Genomic DNA, 20,399 nt, shown 5'->3' with positions numbered 1-20,399 from the left:
TCCCCCCAACAAGTGTTGTGTTCACCTATCAATCATCAAAAATCAATGACTGATAACAAATAAGTTGAAGCAGAGGAAAGATGCTTGGATTGAAAGCCAGAGGAGTGGGTTAGAAAACCCATGATATATATTACTTGTGTGACTTTAGGTAAATTACTTCACAACTCCAAGTCCATCTGTGAACTGAAAGGGCAGACTAGACAACCTCTAAGGAACGTTCTAATTCTAAATTCTATGGGGAATTTAGGGGATGGACTAGGAAAAGGAGAGATAGGGGTATAAGTATTCTGAGGGTAGGGTAGGAAAGGGGAGGGTAGGAAAGAAGAGAGACATTTATGATAAGACAGCCCATGGAACATGCTCTTTAATGTCCTTACTGGTTCTGGTTGACTATGTAGAAGCTTTGTCTGGTTCTGTGCAATTGGTGACCCAGCACTGAAAGGAGTTGGTATTTTGGCATGATGTGATAAACCTTGAAAAGTTCCTACTCTTCCCTGTGACATTGGCAAACTAGTGGGCTTCTATGTCAAAGAAGAGACAGCTCCCAGTTCAGATTTTGACATTTCAAGTAGTATTGTATAACTACTAGATTTCAAGAGAGGGATGGGGAAGAGATGACTCTCTTCATGCCAGTAACATAGTAACCACAACTATATATGGCATCTAGTGCAAGGTACTCAACTGGAAGTTGTTTGTATAGTGCAAAACCAGATGAAATGTAAAATTCCTAATTAGCAGTTCTGCAAACCTTCGGTATCAAATGCAAGGAGAAATGGTACTAGTAAATTAAGTTACTGAATTCTGATTCAAGTTGTTCTGTTTTTGCTTGCTGTGAGTCTTTTAGGTTTAGTGTTTCTTTCATGTTTAGGAATAATTTTCCTATTCCATACAGTATGCTGACAACTTCTCTACTTTTTCATTTTGGGAAAATCCTAGATGTAAGCTATAATTTAATCTATAAGTAAATTTGTCTTGTGATGCTGGAGTGCAGGGTTTAACAAGTGAATAAGTATGAGGACAGGAACCTAAGTCCCTCTGTTTACCTCAGTTCGCCAGGTGGAGAAACCTGGATGTTTAGATGCAGACACATGCCAAGGATTGAGTACAGTACTCTAGCCCCTGTGAGTCAAATAGTAATTTCTTGATGTTAAACACTAGAGACAAGATAATAGTCTCTTCATCATTGGAAGTATTCAAGCATGTTGAGAAAGTTGTAAAGGCATTTTCATTCAGGTGCAGTTTGTTTTTGTTTTGCTCTTGCCTCAAAGATCTCTTCCAGCTCTGTGATTCTGAGATAATTTTCAATTTTTCCCATTTTTCTTTAATGGTGTGCAGGAAAAAGCAGCCAAACACGGAATTCTATTTATTTTTCTCATGTGTGAACCAAAAGTCAATCATGCATGGATTCTAGCAAGAATTGTTGATCATGAGTACCACAGAGGGAAGATACAAAATGCCCCACTTGTTATTCTAAGCAGCCCTGTATTTATAAAATCTAAGTTCAGAGCTCAGTGTTTAGAGCTAGAAGAAAACATGGGAATCATCTAATCCAACTCCATAATTCTAAAAAATGAGGAAATTTAGGACTAGAGAGAGCCAGTAACTTGTGTCAAATCACAAAGCTAAAAAGTAACAAAATGAAAATTTGAACCACTTCTAATGGGGACTAGAACCCAGATCTCATTCTTAAACTATTGTTCTTTCCACCGTAACACACTGTCTGCTGCATTTCCTAATTAAGAAATTTTTTATTTGCCTTTTTGCTTGATGACGCCCGTTAGGCTTGACTTCCACTGACATCACAATTAATGGGATAGGAGGCTGAAGCCCATGCTTCTCTCCTTTTCCAGAACAAATCCTTTAAAGGGAAAAGAACCCTGGTCTGTCCTGTGAGAGTTTTTAATAAGTTTGGTGGAAATATTGTGCTATGATGGGAAGTCTTTGCCCCATTCCCCAAAAGAAAGAGACTGCAGAGACACTATGTTCAATATTTAACTGGATTGTTTACATATTTAGTGATAAACAAATATTTAAAGCTTTGGGAAAGTGCCTGTACTTGTTCTACAAACTCTCTTAAAATAGTATCTTCCTCCTAGTTTCTATTCTTTGAGTTTCTTGCCAAGCTAGAGAAAAGAAAATCCAGCAGAGATGAGATGAATTCCAGTTGATATGTAAATCTTTGGAACTTTGCTCGATTTTCTCAACATTATAATGGGACAAGGCAGGATTGATCTGATCTCCTTTGAATACTAAGGTACCTTTCTGTGTAATTTCCTCTTTATCTTTTAATTTTGTAAGAGACAATATAGCAAAATGTTTAGAAAGCTAAGTTTGCAGGGAATGAACATCTGGATTGCAATCCTGCTTCTGACACTCAATAACTTGTGTTACCCTAGGTAACATACAATATGGACCTTAGCACTTATTTGTGGTGGTTAAGGGTGCTATCAAATTTTCTTCTCCATGCCAATAAACTCCTAGATCACTGGTGATTTAATTTAATTTTGTGTGTATGGATGATACACATCTTTAGTATCTGAAGGTTTAGAAGGGTAGTCAGTACAATGCAATAGAAAGAATTCTTGATTTGAAGTTAGGGGAACTGGGTTCAAATATATTTGTGTCACTTGGCTTCAGTTAAACTCTTAAACTCTTGAGCCTCAGTTTTTTCAACTGTAAAATGAGGAATTTGGATCAGATGGCTTCTGATGTTTTTCTCACATTTAGATGAATAATCATATAAATACTTTCCTGACCATTGTCCCAGGAGGCAAACTGTAAATATCATTATCTTTGCTTATTTGTTTTTTTGTAGACAATCAGGGTTAGGTGATTTATCCAAGATCACACAGATCAAATCTAGTTTGAGGTCATACTTGAACTCAGGTCTTCTTGATTCCAAGGACAATACTCTATCTGTTGTAATGATTATCTTTATTTTAACCACTCAGAGAAGCTAAATGAAAAGTCACATGGGCTAGAATGTGCTAGTCAAGCCCTGGCTCCTTCCCAGATCAATGCTTATTCCATTATATGATAATGCTGTCTCACTAATGTTGATCATTTTATTTTATTATTACTAATGTGAAAGCAATTACTAATTACTATTGTGAAAATTTACATATACATTTTTTTTTTTAGGATTTTTTGCAAGGCAAATGGGGTTAAGTGGCTTGCTCAAGGCCACACAGCTAGGTAATTATTAAGTGTCTGAGGTCGAATTTGAACTCAGGTACTCCTGACTCCAGGGCCGGTGCTCTATCCACTACGCCACCTAGCCACCCCTTATACATTTTATATATATACTCAAAGCAATCACATAAAGTAATGTCAATTGATTCCATTCCTGCTTTCCAAATACAGAAACTGAGATATAGAGGGACTGTCTTATCTACAGGGATATAGCAAGGAAGAACTTGAGCAGAACTTAACAGTCAGGTCTTCTGATTCTGAATCAGAAAAAGGACTCTCAGTGTTCTATCAAATGACTACCAAAAGACTCTACTAATGTTCTAAACCAAATACTTCAAGCACAAGACTACCTGCCAATGAATGTCTTGGAGTGTCATAGAAAGAATGGGGGCTCACCTTCACTGGGCAGGAGGTGAGGGATGGGTTCTTCTCAGAGCCCTAGGAAGGAAAACATATTTCATTGATTATGTGTTCTGGAATGAAAATATTCTCTAGTTATGGCCTCATTTCATTTGCAACATGAGTCAGCTTACAATTCCACTTAGTGTGTGTGTATGTGGGAGGTTTGAGGGCAGGGGAGGAATGGCAGAATATATTCCCAACATTATGAAGAAGAACATGACACAATGGGAATAGCCCTAGATTGGCCACCAGAGGACCTTTGTTCAAATACCACTTTTGCTATTTACCAACTGAGTAACTTTGGTCAAATTATATCATCTTTCTGGGCCTCAAGTTTCCTCCTCCATAAAATTGTGACTAGATGATTTCAAAGATCTTTTTCAGCTCTTGATCAATGAGTCTGTGTGTTAATTTGCCTTTAGAAATAACCTCATATAGTGGATGAAGCATGGGCTAACACCCAGAAGTCTTGGGTTCTAATTTTGCCTCTGATAATACTAAGCACATCAGTTTCTCACTTGGAACCTCAGTTTCATCCTCTATAAATAGGAATAACAACATCTCCTTTGCCTACTTTATGGGACACTTCAAAGACTCAGAGGAAATAAAGTACGTGAAAAATCTTTTAAAATGTAAGCTGTTGGGGCGGCTAGGTGGCACAGGTGGATAGAGCACTGGCCCTGGAGTCAGGAGTACCTGAGTTCAAATCCGGCCTCAGACACTTAATAAATTACCTAGCTGTGTGGTCTTGGGCAAGTAAGTCACTTAACCCCATTTGTTTTTTTTTTTTTTTTTTAGGTTTTTGCAAGGCAAATGGGGTTAAGTAGCTTGCCCCAGGCCACACAGCTAGGTAATTTATTAAGTGTCTGAGGCCGGATTTGAACTCAGGTACTCCTGACTCCAGGGCCAGTGCTCTATCCACCTGTGCCACCTAGCCACCCCAACCCCATTTGTCTTGCAAAAAACTTAAAAAAATATAAGCTATTGATAATATTATAAATGGGGGTTAGGGTCCCTTGACAGCTTTTGGGCTCAACTTATAATATTGCTTATACCATGGGATAGTTTGGTCTTTGATCTTCATTTAAAAGTAAATATGAGGAACTCAAAGGTTCCTAGATCTAGAGGTAGAAGGGACTGTGGATATCAAATAATGCTACTCCTCATTTTACAGAGGAGGAAATGGAGGCACAGAGATGGAAAGCATCTTGCCTAAGGTCACATAGGTAGTAAGGGGCAGAGGTGGGATTTAAACCTGTTCCTCTATTTGCCCTCTCCACCTTTCTCTTTGTTTTTCTTCCCATTTTGAAGTGTCATAGGTCCCCCAAATCAAAAGAAAAAGGGAAGAAAGAAGAGAACAAGTAGTTTTTTTGTTTGTTTTTTTGCAAGGCAATGGGGTTAAGTGACTGACCCAAGGTCACAAAGCTAGGCAATTAAGCATCTGAGGCCACATTTGAACTCAGATCCTCCTGACTCCCCCTCCCCCTCCTTCCCCTTCCTCTCCCCTCCCTTCCCCTCCCCCTTTCCTCCTCCCCTCCCTCTCTCTCCCTTCCCTTTCCCTTTCAAACTCAGAAATACTAGGCACCCATGAGGATATATCTTGAGCAACCTAGGTAAGTCATCAAATGTGGGACAATTTCTAGAAACAGGTGTTTGTAAAACATTGTTATTTTGTGGGTTAAATGATTTGTGTGTAGTCTAGCCTGAGCATTTAGCCTTTTATGATACCCTTTCAACTGGAAAATGTATCCTGGATTCCAAACAACAAACTTTCTACTAGTCTTCTTGAATGCAACTAATTTATAATTTGGGAACAGTCTGTATTTAGAAACATGATAGGGGTCAAGGGCTCTTAGTTTCTTCATATTCAACCTTGGAGGAAATAAATTAGTTTAGGCTGAGACTCAGCCCCACGCAAAGACAATTAAAATATTCTGGCCAGTAGAAAGGAACATGTCGTTATTTCAGTCACATCTAACTTTCCATCCCATTTGGTATTTTTGGCAAAGATACTGGAGTGGTTTTGTCATTCCTTCTCCTATTCATAAGGCAAACAAGTGACTTGCTTAGAGTCACAGAGCTCATAAGTGTCTAGGGTCATATTTGGACTCAGGTCCTCCTGACTCCAGGGCACCACCTAACTGACCCCCAAAAGGAACATGTCTTTGACTTAATAAATCAGGTAACATTTAGAAGGCTTAATGGAGTGATAACTGGTCATTCCATTTTAAAACAAAGATTCATTTGTAAATGAACAATCAAATAAACAACTAAGAACAAATATCCCACCCATCTGTACCAACTTCTGTGCTCTCAAATCTTCTTTGGGGTCAAATCCAGGGGTTAGGGTTAGACTGAAGTGATTCTAAAGAGTCAATTATTAAATTCTCATCATGAGCATCTTGGAAACCAATATTTTGCTACAAACCAGAACTTAATTTATTGTTTAATTGGCTATATAGCCTTAAGAAAACAGTTGAGAGAAAATGTTAATAATGCAGATCACACTTAGGAGCATGTTGTGAGTACATTTTTTTTTCAGAGAGCTGGTTGCTAAACAATTAGTCAATAAATAAATTGAATAAACATTTATGTAAGTTTCTGCCATGTGTCAGGCACTATATTAGGTACTAGGAATATGAAGACAAAAGTAAGTGTCTTCCTCTCTGGCAACTTATATTCTCCTGGAGGTATTGAGAAATATGACTTAATCTAAACTTACTTTCTTCTATGGAAAGATTTCTAGGAGAATATAGGTAAGAGATCTACATGATGATGGATAGGCACTGTATTTTTCTGTAGTAATTGTTGTTTAGCCTCTTCTCCCCATCCTCCATGTGCAGCTAATTTCTTAAACCAAAGTTCAGGACATTTTTTGTGTATCCCTATTGAATCTGTTCTTTATCAATTTGATCCAGTGTTCTAGTTTGCGGTGATTTCTTTGAGTCCTAATTCTGCCATCCAATGTCTCAACGTTGTGACATCTGCACATTTAATAACCATATGATTTGTGGTTTTATCCAAGTTTAAAATGTTGAGAGGAATAAGGCTGAGACTAGTCACCTTTCAGGGTGATTATACTACTCAATACAAAGCTACTCTTTTTTTGGGACTACTTGTTTTCTGAGCTACAAATCCATTTAACTCTACTGTCTTGAAAGTAGTAATTTTTGTAATATTTTAAGGTTTGTGAACTGCTTTATTTGGGATGGTCCCAGAGTTTTATAACTCTTTTTTTAAACAAGGATTTATTTATTTTTATTTTTTATTTGGTTTTTAGGTAATTATTAAGTGTCTGAGGTCACATTTGAACTCAGGTCCTCCTGGCTCCAGGGCTGGTGCTCTATCCACTGTACCACCTAGCTGCCTCTGAGTTTTATAACTCTAAAAGCTCTTTTAATTCAATGAAAGCTTAAAACTACCCCAAGATTTTGTACAATATCATTGATACCACACAACAACCCAGTTAAGTACAGTTATCATTGTCCCCATTTTGCAGATTAGCATACTGAGACTTGGAGAAATTAACTGATTTGTTTGTGACCAGAAGTTGGGAGAGATGGGAGGGATATTTGTTCTTAGTTGTTTATTTGATTGTTCATTTACAATTGAATCTTTGTTTTAAAATGGAATGACCAGTTGTCATTCCATTAAGCCTTCTAAATATTACCTGATTTATTAAGTCAAAGACATGCATATTTCTTTTCTGAGATGGAATAATAACCAAAAGAAGCGGTGTCTTAAACCTTTGACCTGAGGGAGACATCTGGTGCAAATTTGTACTGGGTTCAAGAAAAGGATATTTGAAAATCAACAAGTATGTAGGAAAGGAGTGCATTGAAAAGTGTGATTACCTTTGCCAGATAAGAATACCTCCATTAAGTAAACCAATCAGAGGGTAAGAGCTAGGTGAGAATAAGGCCTAGATATCCCTCTTGAATGAAAAATATTAAACTAGACTTCATTCTGGAAGAAGGTCATGACAAGCACTTAAGTGTGGGAGTGGGAGTGCTGTGCTAAGTCACCAGCCTCATTTTCTCCTCCAGAGCCAGCTCGGTCCAGTGACCAGATATGAATCAGGATGAATAGAGATGGCCCTGGGTGATACAATCAGGGTTAAGTGACTTGCCCAAGGTCACACAGCTAGTAAGTGTCAAATGTCTGAGGCCACATTTGAACTCCCATCCTCCTGACTCAGTGTTCTATCCACTGGACCAGCTAGCTTCTGGATAAAATGGAGTGACACTGGATAGATGATGTATTTGGATTGCCTGAGAGAACCAAGTCAGAGCCTGTGGGACCTAAAATAGTTGACCAGCACAGAATTTTGATTTCAGTGGCAAACTGAGAGAGAACAGTTCTAGACAATCACCTGAGAGGAAATTGCTTGGGGGTTGTGGTCATGCTACCTCTTCCCTCCCTCCCCTTGACCAGTGGAGGAAATCCAAAATTCCAGATAGAGAATTTGAACCTCTGGAGGTCGTAGCAGCATTCCTGGGAGAGCTGTGGCTAGTGGCGGTGTCTGCTTTGGGAACCAAAGACAAATTAGACATACTGAGGAAAGGTAACTTTAAGACTCTACAAAGAGTTTACCAGAAAACTATATACCATGTGTAAGGGACCTTCATGAGTATACCCCCCCCCCCAAAAAAAGGGTAGGTTGGGGAGAAAAGAACTTCCAGCAATCAGAACCAGTGAGATCCCACTTACCCCAGAATGTATGAGAAAATGTCATAGATTTTTGGGTAAATCAATTTTTACAATGCCACCTTAGTTAATATCCCTTTAAAAAGCTAGTTAAGTCTGACTGACTAATTGGGCTCAACTGAGAATCAGTGGGAGGAAGGAAGGTCCCGTGGGGCACTAGAGAACTATAGAATTTGCAAACCGCCCCAGGGGATGAAGTTGTTGCCCATTGGGGACCCAGCCTGCCAGTTAGATTTATTTGGTGTTGGGAAAGTAGCTACACAACATGTGCTGTGAGTCTCAAAGGTGTCATTTGAGATGATGTGTTGAGTGTCCCATATTCTAATTAATTGAGTCAGAAGATACAGGTTTGAATTCCTTCTTTCTGATGATAGAAGAGAGTCTCTCATGTTCATATTCATCACATATAAAGTGGCAAAGTCAACCAGGGAGCCAGCTCTGGAGTTGGCAATACCAGGGTTCAAGTTCCACTCCTGATACTGGTTGTGCGACCTGGTTAAGTCCCTTAACCTCTCAGTGCTCTGGGAAATTCTCAAAGACTAAAAGTTGGAGAGGAATTCACTTGCCTGGATAGAAATTCCTCATTCACAAATTTCCTATATCAGGGAAATTACAGTTCCAGTCTCTATTCCCTTTAAAATATTTATCATATTGATTGGATACAGGTTTATGTTCCCCTTACTAAATTTTAAAGCCAGAATTCAATTTTTATATGTTTGTCACTTAAAGAAAAATATCTACCCCCCAATCAAAACAAATAATGAAATTTCATTTGCTTTTTATTTCTTTATATGATACCCAGTGTTTCTTTTTGCTCCCTCTACAATAAGAATTCTTAACCTGGAGTCCACAGAAGGAGCTGTAAACTTGGGGAGGGTGAAATTGCATCTTTATTTTCATTAAACTTTGAAATTTAGTTTTGAAACATTGAAATTTAGTTTTACTTTCAATGATCTAAAAACATTCTTCTGAGAGGGGGTCTAGACATCATCAAACTTTCAAAGAGATTGATGACAGATATATCAAAGATTAGACAATAGCACAGATTTCTTCTCTAAAGTAAAAAATAGGCTTCTAATTCCATCCATCATTCAGAAGCTATTAAGCTATAAGTGCAAGAAAAGCTACAAGTGATGGCTAGTTTCAGGCCTTTGTAGTTGGGAGGATATAATTGGGAATGTTCTAAAGAAAAGATAACTTATTTGCTCATACATGAAGGTTTGCTTTGTTAGGCAAAAAGTAGTTCTTATTTAAGTGACATGAAAAGATGGACCACTATACTTTGAGGGATTTTCTCACTGTCTTGGCTCATAGGCCACTCCCCCATCCCAATAGAATCTAGTTCACAGTTTTACAGAACAAAGTTTCATTAAGTTAAGGAGAAAAGCCAAAAAAAAAAAAAAGAAAAAGAAAAAAGGAGACTTCTGATTGAATAATTATTTTTCTCAAAGATGTATTTTAAGTCCTCAGAATTGCGTCTCAGTAGTTAAAACCCATATGGGACAGGTTTTATTGTGTTCCTTGAGGTCACAGGCAGGCAATGTCTGGGCTGCTGGTCATATAAGGCCTTGGAAATCATTTGGCCTGAGACTGTCAAAGTGACCATAGATGGGATTCAAAATTGTATAAATCTAGGAGCTTTTTAAGATGAATTAATTAAATGTTTGATCAAATATAGCAGGCTAATTTTTAAGCTGATAATTTTGTATGGTACGTGAATGATGTTATGAATATCCAAATGAACTTTGGCAGAAAAACGGTTTCCCCACTTCTACTTTAGGAAAATGTAAATTCCTAAAGGCAGGAATTGTTTCATTTTTGTTTTTATCTTTGGCATCTGGCACAGAGCTTTTTTACCTAGTATGATATTAATAAATGCTTGTAGAATTTATAACTCTGGGAACAAGGTGAGGTAGATTCAGGGACCTTTTTACCTTAAAGGACTGCCCTGTGGGGGGATTATGCTAATTATCTTAGGACCAAGGACATTCTAAAAGGATGGTGATTTTGATTTATGTTCATCAGGATTATTCTAACAGAAGAAATAACATGGGAACAAAACTTAGCATCAAGGGAAAGAAATGGCAGAGTCAGCTGTTGCTCAGATTTTGGTAAAAAACTGACTACAGCTCTGATGAATCCCTCTAGTAGTTAGAACTTTGTTCTTGAGTTTTCAGCCAATGACCTTGTTTTTTCCCATCCTCCAAGAAGTATGAATATCAGAATTCTTTAGATAGAAAAGTTGGGGGAAGGAAAAATAAAGAAGCAAAGAAATCTCTTAGAACAAGAGTGTTTAAAGCTAAGTGGGAGTAGGAAAGCAGGACAGTTTATGAAATTGTAGTAACCTATATATTGTCTGCTTGAATCATTGGGTAGAGTAGTGGGAAAAATTCAAGAGAGGATTATTCCAAGGGATGAGGGCCGAGACAAGAATATTGAAGTAGTTGTTGTTTTAAATATTTTGCTGATCCCTTAAACAAGAACTTGAGGTGTTGTTCTGCATGACACTGAAATGATTTTTAGGAGCCAAAAGAGAAGTTGGATGCCTACTGCCCCTGAGTACACCTGCTAGGCATGACTAGGGGGGATTGTAGGTTGATGAATTAGTGAATTTTGCTCAGAGTGAATAGATTTAACAGCTTGAGATGTTAAGGGCCCCACCTGGTGGCTGATTGAATTATTGCAGAATTATTCCAAACTTCTTGGACTAGCGTTTTACCATTGTGTTGTAGTTCTCTCTCAGCACATTAAAATATGCATCAAAAAGTCAAAAAGTATTATAAACTGAATTGAATTAAATGAGGTTGAGTGAGCTAGAGTCTCAGGCAGTTTCCTCCATGGCCTTCATAGGGGGAGACTTAAACTTGGCTTCTATTGGCTCAGTTCTAGGGCCAAGCCTGACCTTTGTCAGGACTGGAACTATCCAGGAACACACCTGGGAGTAGAATCCAAGTGTCTACCCGTGATCTTGAGGATGAAAATCTTTGTATAACTTCAAGTATCCAGTTTTGAAACTGGGAAACTCAACAAGCAAATTCAAAGACAAGAATTTTATTAAAATGATATTTGCATTTTGTTTTGCAAATAAAGTTTCTTAAAAGTTATAAAAATCTAATTTTCTTCACATGCAAAAATAGTGTTGTGCTGCTGGGATGAAGATGCCCGACAGCAATTTTCTCTAGTAAGTAGGTAACTGAACTTTATTATGACTGGTATCATGAGGGCTCTGAAATGCAATCTTTAGGGAATATCTACTACTTTGATAGTCTCTTGAATGTAGAATCAGGGAATTATAGAATCATAACTGAAAGGTACAGTCATCTCACTTTACAAATGAGTAAAATGAGGTTTATAAAATGGAAATGACTTATCCAAAGTCACACAGGTACCTCTTATTCCAAGTCTTGGCTTTGAATTAATCAAGATAAGCTGGCTGAATCCCATGAAAAGATGTTTCTTGTTATTTTCTGGGTTTAGATGAAACCAGGCTTTTTAGCTTTTTCTTTGTTGCTTTTCATAATACATCTTTCCATTTAGTTGCAAGTTCTTCAAATTTCTTGGTTTCATTTATTGTGGAAAAATTCAATATTGAAATGATTCAGTTCCTTTAAAATCATAGTGCTTAGATTTAGATCTAGAAAGGGTCTCTAAGGCCATCTACTCCAAACCCTTGAGGCCTGGGGAAAGTAATTTTCCAAGTTCATGCAAGTAAGAGATTACAGAAGGACAATTTGAACCCAGGTCATCTGATTCTAGTTATTGCTTTGTCTGTTTGACTCACTCCCTTCCTGGTAATACTTTGACTTGTTCATTGGTGGATATTGGGGCTACAGCAGTGAAATTCCTGTTTATAAATGGCCTAAAAACTGTTATTCTTAGCACCTTCTCTGCCTGTTTCCACTCCCCTGCTATGGTCACTGCAAAAGTAGGAGTTCATATAAGATGGAATGCCTTTTCCTTTTTTCTTTCTCTTATTTGTTACTCAAGACTTAAGAATTTGTCCACAAGTGACTAGCCTGTTCCAGCTGATGGGCCTCTCTGTTCTACTTTTAACTGGACTGGTGTTCTAATTGTTTTAAGTCTGTGACCTTCCTCTATGCCTTTTCAGCTTGGCAGAACATGCCAGAGTTTTCAGTCTTTTATGAATTCAGTATCACCTATTTATTATAGGATAGCCAGGTGGATAGAGTGATAGGCTTGGAATCAGGAAGATTCATCTTCATGAAATTCAAATATTGCCTCAGACACTTACTAGCTTTGTGCCTCTGAGAGAGAATCATTTAACCCTGTTTACCTCAGTTTCTTCATTTATAAAATGCTGTGGAGAAGGAAATAGCAATCCAGCATCACTGCCAAGAAAATCTGAAATGGGCTTGGGAAGAGTGACTCACAACTGGAAAATGATTGAGCAACAATAATAAGCCTATCACAAATCATCACTAGAGGAACTGGGTTTTTAGAAAATTCTACTGAATTCACATTTAGCCAGCACTTTTCCTTTAAGAAAATTGATGAGAGGAGCAAAAGAGAATAAAGTTGAAAAATACTAAGAGAAAAAAACCAGGAGTCTTTATCCTTTTATTGTCTTCCTTTCCACTGGGTTAGGAAACTTTCTCCATCATTTTGCTTTTAAACAGGAGGAGAAAGGAAACAGGAGATATTGAAACACAGGAGGCTGAAGGAACAGTAGGGATTTTTGAAGCTGCTCAGGACGATTGGAAAGACAATAAATAAAAGTGACTAATCTAGAGAGGATGAACAGACAACCTGTGACTAATGCAGAGATAATTTGCCTCTCACTGCTGATCTGTGAGCTTTGTGACAGAAAGTCCAATATTAAGTGACAATCTGACAGGAAGGGCTGGGTATTGTTCCAGAGGGCAGTATTAGGTAGAGGTTACAGAAAGGGACATTTCAACTTAGGGTGAGAGAAGGGAGAGGAGAGCAACCTGGGAAAGGGGGAAATTACATCTCCCTCTTACTGAAACTGCTGCAAGAGGCTGTCTTCTAAACAATATTCTCCTAATGATTCTGAGGGTCTGGAACACCAGAATTTCAGATGAAGTAAAATAAATACCCAAATGATAATGAAAGGATCCACAATGGAAGGATGCAGGCTGGCACATGAAGGGTGCCATGAAATTTTGGGACTAGGATATGTTTGCCAGAAAAGGAAGCAGATCAAACACCACCAAGGAGGGATATCAAGTGGAGAATACAAACAACAATGCTCAAAATATTAAAAGTACAAAGGTCTTTATTGCATCTAGTTGATGATTTATGGTGATTGGAAAACATTCAAGAAACATGGATTCCAGGGGCAGCTAGGTGGTATAGTGGATAGAACACTGATGCAGGAGTCAAGGAGGACCTGAGTTTAAATCCAGCCTCAGACACTTAATAATCACCTAGCTCGTGTGGCTTTGGGCAAGTCACTTAACTCCACTGCTTTGCAAAAACAACAAAAAATCCCACAAGAATCATGGGTTCCTAGATGTAGAGTTAGAAGGTAACCTAGGAGTTACCCAAGTCTTTCATTTTAATAACAAGGAAGTAAGTGATTGCATTTCTACTAAAAGCCCCCAATTCTAAGATTTTGCTTTGGCAGTTACTAGTTGTGTGATTGTAGGCAAGTTATTTGAGATCCCTCAGCTTCAATCCCCTTTTATGGGGATAAAAATACTACCTTCCTCATGGTATTTTGAAGTTCACTAAGCCATCATTCAAATATTTATTAAGTACTCATACAATACAAGAAGTACTATGCTTTGTGCTAAGGATACAAATACAGATATAAAATAGTCTGTCCTCATGGAGCTTATAATCTGCTGGGGTAATGTTTAGGCAGTCATTTGTGTACCTGAAAGTGCTTTATAAATATGTTATAATTAATATCATTATGAATCAAATTAAAACAGTATTAATGAATGCATTTAGAAGTAATATAGGGAGCAGTTTCAGAGAAACTAGGGAAGACTTGTACGAATTGATGCAAGATGAAGGGAGTAGAACCAGAACAATTTCTATATTCACAGCAATATTATATGGAGAGCTTAGATTTAGGAACTCTACTCAGCACAGTGAACAACTACAGTAATTAGGAGGACTCAGGAACACCCATGTTTTCCCAGATCTTGCCTGACTTCAAGTCCACAGTTCTTTCTGCCAATAGGAGTATTATTATACCATTTTACATCTAATTATTGTTAGAACAAGGTCCTTTGACCCCATGATCAGAGCTTTTCCCACTACAATATGCCACCTTGCCATTACATCAAATAACATGGGGTGTTATTGAATAAATTATTTTCCTGGTTTTGCTCATTTCATTTTATTTTGGTTCATATATGTCTTTTTAGATTTTATTGAAACTGCCTATTCATCTGTCCATCATAATAATATTCCATTGCAGTCATATATGCATAATTTGTTCAGCCATTTCCCAATTGATGGGTAACACCTTAGTTTCCAGTTCTTTGCTTCTACCAGAAAAAAAAAACACTATTAGAAATATTTTGACTTGGTCTAAGGGTATGCCCTGTTTTGTAACCTTTGGTCCAGATAGCTTTACAGAACAGATGAAGCAGTTTACAGGTCCACTAAACAGTGCATTATTATCCCACTATCCCCTCCAACATTTGTCACTTTCCTTTTCTGTAGTGTTAGCCAATTTGATGGTACTATTGGTACCACAGTTATTTTAATTTGCATTTTTCTAATCATTAGTGGCTTAGAACATCTTTTTATATTACTGTGTATAGTATCAATTTCTTCTGAAAACTGCTTGCTCATATCCTTTCATCATTTAGCAATTAGGCAATGACTCATGTTCTCTAAAACTGGCCTGATTTTCTATATATTTGAGAAATGAGACTTTTATCAGAGAAACTTGCTGCAAAAAATTTTCCCCAGTTTCCTTTTAATCTTGACTGTATTGGTTTTGTTTATTTGAAATATTTTAAATTTAATATAATTAAAGTTATACATTTAAATTAATTAATCTTTGGTCATAGATTCTCCCACTATCTGTAGATCTGACATAAATTTTTCCATGTGCCTCTAATTTGCTTATGATATCACCCTTTGGATCTAAATCATGTACCCATTTTGACCTTATCTTAGTATATAGCATGAGATGTTTGTCTGTATTTAGTTTCTGTCAAATTGCTTTCCTGTTTTCCTAGCAAGGTTTATTAAATAGTGACTTCTTTTCCCCAAAGCTGGGTGGGTCTTTTTGGGTTTATCAAACATTAGATTACTATGGTTATTTACTGTGTAATCTATTCCACTTACCCACTACTCTATTTCTTGGCTAGTAAAAGATTGTTTTGCTGATACTGCTTTATAAAACAGTTTGAAATCTGGTATGGCTAAGCCACCTTCTTTCATGTTTTTTTTTTTCATGTATTCCCTTGATATTCTTGATCTTTTGTTCTTTCAGATGAATTTTGTTAATATTTTTTCTTGTGCTATAAAATAATTTTTTGGTAACTTAAGTAGTATGACACTGAATAAGTAAATTAATTTACATCAAATTGTCATTTTTATTATATTGACTCAGCCTACCAAAGAACAATTAATGTTTTGCCTGTTTTTTTAAGATGTGCCTTCATTTGTGTGAAAATTATTTTATAATTATGATCATATAGTTCCTGTATTTCTCTTGGTAGGGAGACTCCCAAATATTTTATACATTTATTTTATTTGAAATGGAATTTTCATTTCTATCTCTTGCTGCCAGATTTTCCTGGTAATATGTAGGAATGCTTGATACTTTATGTGGCTTTATTTTATATCTTGCAAACTTGGTAAAAGGAGTTGAATTAATTGAAACAATTAATTATTTAGTTAATTCCTTTGAGATTCTTTAAATATATCACCATATCATCAGCAAAGAGTGATAATTTTGTTTCTTTATTGCCTATGCTAATTTTTTCAATTTCCTTTTCTTGGAGGCAGCTGGGGGCACAACCCTGGAGTCAGGAGGACCTGAGTTCAAATCTGACCTCATACGCCCAATAATTGCCTAGCTATGTGACCTTGGGCAAGTCAATTAATCCTATTACCTTAAATTTTAAAAAAAACTAAAAGAAAAATTCCTTTTCTTGCCTTATTGCTACAGCAAACATTTCTAGTAAAATATTTAATAACAATGGTGTTAATGGAAATCTTTGCTTCATGTTTAATATTTGGAAAGTCTTCTAGTTTACTACTATTAAAATAATGTTTGCTGATGGTTTTAGATAGATACTACCTATTATTTAAGAAAAGCTCCTATCTATTCCTATGCTTTTTAGTGTTTTGGTTTTGTTTCTTGTTTTTGCAAGGCAAGGGGTTAAGTGACTTGCTCAAGATCACACAGCTAGGTAATTATTAAGCATCTGCATTAACACCATTGTTATTAAATATTTTACTAGAAATGTTTGCTGTAGCAATAAGGCAAGAAAAGGAATTTTCTTTTAGTTTTTTTTTTAATTTAAGGTAATAGGATTAATTGACTTGCCCAAGGTCACATAGCTAGGCAATTATTGGGCGTATGAGGTCAGATTTGAACTCAGGTCCTCCTGACTCCAGGGTTGTGCCCCCAGCTGCCTCCAAGAAAAGGAAATTGAAAAAATTAGCATAGGCAATAAAGAAACAAAATTATCACTCTTTGCTGATGATATGGTGATATATTTAAAGAATCTCAAAGGAATTAACTAAATAATTGTTTCAATTAATTCAACTCCTTTTACCAAGGTTGCAAGATATAAAATAAAGCCACATAAAGTATCAAGCATTCCTACATATTACCAGGAAAATCTGGCAGCAAGAGATAGAAATGAAAATTCCATTTCAAATAAAATAAATGGAAATGGCTGCACTCTAGAGAAGCATGGAATGGCTTATGGGATCTGATGCTGAGAGAAGGGACAGAACCAAGAGAACAATGTATATATTAACAACAACACTGTGAGACAATCTACCTGGGAAGCAGCTCCTCTCAGCAGTTTAGAGAGCTGGGACAGCCGTATTAGACCAGCTATGGACGATGTTATCCCCATCCAGAGGAAGAAAAACAAAACAAAATAGAAACCAAAAAACCCCTTCAGAATCTGAATGACATTTTATAAAAATTATCTCTTATATATCTTTTTGTCTTAATCCTAATTCCTCATACTGAAAATGACTAATAGAAACATGTTTATCAAAATTATATATGTACCATGCTAACCTGACTGTTTGCTGCGGAGGGAAGAGCGGAAGGAAATTTTGTAACTTAAAAATATACATGTGCATATGGATGAATAAATTAAAAAAGAATAAAAAAACATGGAGGGCAAAAAAAAAGGAATGAGCACTGTATAATGTCAAAAGCTTTTTTCTTCTATTAAGATAATCATGTGATTTTCATTATTGATATAGTCAATTATGCCAATAGCTTTTTAATATTGAACAAATCCTATGTTTCTGATATAACTCTACCCTGATCATAGTTATGATATTTACTATTTACTAATATTTACTATAATCTCCTTGTTAGTATTTTATTTAAAATTTTTGCATCAGTATTCATTAGGGAATTTAATTTCCTCCTAGTTTAGGAATCAGAACCATAAAAGGTATTTGATAGGACTCCTTCTTTAACTGTTTTTCTAAATAGTTTATATAGTATTGGAATTAATTGTTCTTTAGATATTTGATAAATTTTGGTAAATTGGTAAAATTGATTTAAAAAATTTAGTAAATATTTGTGAATCTTATCTAGTCCTGAGGATTTTTATCTTAGAGAATTCATTGGTATATTGTTCAATTACTTTTTTAAAAATAGGGTTATTAAATATAGTGTTTAGTTTCTTTTCTTTTTCTTTTTCATTTTGCAAGGCAATGAGGTTAAGTGGCTTGCCCAAGTCCACACAGCTAGGCAAATATTAAGTATCTGAGGCAGGATTTGAACTCAGGTGCTCCTGACTCCAGGGCCAATGCTTTATCCACTGTGCCACCTAGCCGCCCCAATTTTTATAAATATTCCTCCATTTCATTCATCAGATTTATTGGCATATAATTGAGGAAAATAGCTTCTAATAATTTTTCTAATTTTATCTAAATTGGTGGTACATTCACCCTTTTCATTTTTCATAGTGGTACTTTGGGTTTTTTTTTAAATCAAATGTACCAATGTTTAATCTATTTTTATGGGATTATCCCTCCCCCCCCAAAAAAAACTAGCTCTAGTTTTATTTATTAGTGAAACATTTTTTCCTTATAGTTCCTGTTACCTTGGGTTTCTTAAGAAACTACCTATAATTATACTTTGTACATTTCTCAATTGGGGAATAGCTCTTATTCTTATGGATTTGAATCAGTTCCATATGTATCTTAGAAATGAGATCCTCATCAGGGAAATGTGCTGCAAATGTGCTTCTTTTCCTCCCCATCTTCCCCCCCCCACCTGTTTTCCTTCTTAATTTTAGCTGTACTAGTTTGGTTGCTTTGATAACTTTCAAAATTTATGTAATCAGAATTGTCCATTTTATCTTCTGCACATCCTACTTTTGATACTAATTGACACACACACACACACACACACAGATATCCAAGAAAGATTTCATTTAGTGCCCAAGGTAGACCTCATTTAGTAGTAATTGTTTAATATGATATTCCCTTCCTCCTTAATCCATAAATCACAGGAGTGGTCAAAGAATTTAAACTTATTACTTTGTTCTTCTGTCAATCTTACTGTTCTTTCCTGATTTTTTTCAGTCACTTGAAGATAATTTTACTACTATTCTGTTTCAAAACTGTCACCTCTCTATTTACCTCACAGGGTTGCTGGGATAAAGAACACTTTTTTATGGAGTCAGGAGGGAGTTTGAATCTAGCTTTTGCCTCTCCCTAGGTATGAGACTGTCTCTGAGTCTGTTGGAGCCTTGGTTTCTTCATCTGTAAAATGGGGATAATAATAATAATTGTGTTATGTTGTTCTTAGAATTATTGTGCAGCTCAGTTGCAACAATACATAAAAAATACATAAAACCTTAGAGGTTTTCAGTGGATAGGACTCAGAAAGTTAATTCTGCTTCTGATAACTGTTTTACCCTGGGTATTCATTTAACTTTCACCTGCCTTTGTTTACTCACCTGTAAAATGGGGATTAACAATAGCATCTTCCTCTAGGGTTATTGTAAAATAATTAGGTAATATTTGTAAATTTATAGAATTTAAAGGGTTACATAAACATTAATTGTTATTATTAGAATTATTTTGTTAATGTAGAATTATGTGCTATTTCTATAAGTAGGGCAGAAGTATAACATATGGAGTATCATTTGATCAGATATTAACTAGAATAGAGCTTCTTAACTTAGGACCCACAGACCCCTGTCTCTGATCTCCAGGTATAAATTTCAAGAGTCAGTGAGGAGTGGCTAGGTGGCGCAGTGGATAAAGCACCGGCCCTGGAGTCAGGAGTACCTGGGTTCAAATCCAGTCTCAGATACTTAATAATTACCTAGCTTTGTGGCCTTGGGCAAGCCATTTGCCTTGCAAAAATTTAACAAAAAAAAAAGTCAGTGAACTGGGATGGGAAAAAAATACACACATACACATATTCTTCCTTCCTTCCTTCCTTCCTCCATATATTTCCACTAACTTACCAAAATTGTGGGGGCAGTTAGGTGGTACAGTGGATAGAGTGCTAGACCTGGAGTCAGAAAAGCTCATCTTCCTAAATTCAAATCTGATGATATTTACTAGTGGTATGTCCCTGGACAAATCACTTAAACCCATTTGCCTCAGGTTCCTCATCTGTAAAATGAACTAGAGAAGGAAATGGCAAATTATTTCAGGATCTTTTCCAATAAAGTCCCAAATGGGGTCATGAAAAGTCATACTTGAACAATAACTGGAATGTATTCCATTATGATTTTTAAGAAATTTAAAATTTTAAAAATTTAAAAAATTTTAAAAATTTAAAAAAAAAGGTCTATGGTCCAAAGAGGTACATAACCAAAAAAAGGTTAAGAGCACCTGAGTCAGAATAGCACATTTATTGTACTTTACACAATAAATGATAAATTTATATCTAGATGAAAGACTTGTTTTAGAGAGCAAAATCC

General features: G+C 36.2%; 2 protein-coding genes across 11 annotated transcripts in view; one reads left to right on the top strand and one right to left on the bottom strand.

The window, feature by feature from the left end:
- The window catches only part of CLIP4 (CAP-Gly domain containing linker protein family member 4), a 136,479-nt gene that overhangs the window by 10,128 nt on the left and 105,952 nt on the right, over positions 1–20,399 (top strand). Inside the window, exon 1 of one of the 3 annotated variants that reach the window (XM_074209784.1) lies at positions 2,111–2,254. The exons of the other annotated variants lie outside the window; for them this stretch is intronic. The gene's annotated coding sequence lies outside the window, so the exon portion shown is untranslated. Of the gene's footprint in view, positions 1–2,110; positions 2,255–20,399 lie in introns of those variants that run through there. 3 annotated transcript variants of the gene reach the window in all.
- Positions 1–20,399, bottom strand: part of PCARE (photoreceptor cilium actin regulator) — a 72,167-nt gene that overhangs the window by 39,458 nt on the left and 12,310 nt on the right. For 4 of the 8 annotated variants that reach the window (XR_012473437.1, XR_012473432.1, XR_012473438.1 and 1 more), the window contains exon 2: positions 3,589–3,630. The gene's annotated coding sequence lies outside the window, so the exon portion shown is untranslated. Of the gene's footprint in view, positions 1–3,588; positions 4,096–7,966; positions 8,120–17,267; positions 20,256–20,399 lie in introns of those variants that run through there. The other 4 variants (XR_012473439.1, XR_012473433.1, XR_012473435.1 and 1 more) reach the window with 3 other exon arrangements.

This window comes from Macrotis lagotis, chromosome 1 (genome assembly GCF_037893015.1).
Source record: "Macrotis lagotis isolate mMagLag1 chromosome 1, bilby.v1.9.chrom.fasta, whole genome shotgun sequence".
NCBI classification, from domain to species: domain Eukaryota; kingdom Metazoa; phylum Chordata; class Mammalia; order Peramelemorphia; family Peramelidae; genus Macrotis; species Macrotis lagotis.
This window is presented reverse-complemented; position numbering and strand designations above follow the sequence as displayed.